Consider the following 1,643-nt stretch of genomic DNA (forward strand, 5'->3'; position numbering starts at 1 on the left):
GCACGGCAAGAGATCCCTGCGCTGGCTCTAAAAAACAGCTCTGAGGGAACCCCGCTGTCCCCCTGCCCCTGGGGGACACAAACGCCCCACCCAAAGCCGAGATCCACCCGAGCCCCTTCTCCCGGGCAGCTCCTCGGGGTTGATCCCTTGGCTCGGATTCCTCATTTCCCAAAAGCAGCGCGGCCCCCGCCGGCTCCCCGCACTAATTTTAGCTTTCAGGCACGGCAGATACGATGTCATTAAAAACCAAAAGTAACTCCAAAGCACCGCCCGGGAGGAGAGCGGACAGAAGTGCGAGAAAGTGGCAGCAGCCAACCCTAAATCCTTTCGATTCTACAACAAATAAACCCTGCCAGTGAAATTAAAGGGCGATTGACGTTTTGTGCGTTTCACTTCGATTTTTTTTGTTATTGTTTTTGTTAATTTAATTGACAAATAAAAAAGACGGCGGCGGCTGGGCTTGATCCGGGCAGGGATCGCACAGAACTGGTCGGGAGGAAAGCACCGAGGCACCCGGGCGCTTCTCCCTCCGTTCCGCCAGTTTTTTGTTGGATTTCCAGAACTCCAAGGAAAAAAAATAAATAAAAGGTGCCGTTTAAAAGGTATTTTCCCCTCTACCGCTCAAAAACGGGCTGATAACTAAGGCAAAATTTAGGGGGAAAAATCAGATCTGGTTTTATTTATGCGACATTTCTTTGAAGAAATGATAATGATAATAATATACTCGCGAAAATATCCAAAATTTGAAAATTTTACTCAGAACAGGAAAAAATGTATCAAGGTAAAAACTTAGAATAACTTTTACAAGATTTTCGTTTCTTTCTACCTTTTTCTTCTTGCCATGCACTTGAGATATCTGTGTTTCATGCACGGTAACTTATAGATTCATCACGCTGATGAAAACACTTTCTCCTGCGTGTATTTACCGGTTTCTCTTTCTTATATATTTTAATTTTGCAGGGATTTCTTCCCAAACATTTGCTTTCTACAAAAGAAGCCGCGGGAGCACCCGGAGCTTTTGCTTTCCGGAGAGGATGCAAAAATGAAACAATTGGGAGAAACCGATCCATTCCCCGTCAGACCTTTACAAAACCCAACAACGGATAATTTCCCCGCTTCCGAAAAAAAATAAAACCAGCTCAAAGTCTGTGTCCTGCTCTGGCAGGGTTGAGTTTTTCGCGGTGCCTCCCTTTGCGGGATTCAGGAGTGGGGAAGGAGGACCTGGCTCTGCCAAACGCATCTCAGGGCAAAAATGATCAAATAATCGCGGGTCCGAGAGCGCCGCGGTATCGGGGGATATTCCTTTCTTCCTTTCTTTTTTTTTAATTTTTTTTTTTTTTGTAGTTGTTGGTTTATTGAATTCGGAGGGGATGTTGGTTTTTGAGGACGGGTAGTTGTGGTTTTTTTGAAATTATTTATTATTACCTGAAAGAGGCGCGGCGCTCCCAGCAGGAGCTCACCCCCGGAACATTTCCCAGGACAGCGGGGAGGCTCCCTCGGGGCAGCCCAGAGCCAAGCGCGGCAAAAGCGGCGGGGCCGAAGCGAGAATTCGCTTTTCTGGAGCAAAGGGACGGGCAGGAAGGGCAGAGCGGCCATCCCGGGCAGGCCCCGCGGGAGCGGCGGGGGCAGGGGCAGGGGAGGGG

The sequence above is a fragment of the Geospiza fortis genome, unplaced genomic scaffold (genome assembly GCF_000277835.1).
Source record: "Geospiza fortis unplaced genomic scaffold, GeoFor_1.0 scaffold55, whole genome shotgun sequence".
Taxonomy (NCBI): domain Eukaryota; kingdom Metazoa; phylum Chordata; class Aves; order Passeriformes; family Thraupidae; genus Geospiza; species Geospiza fortis.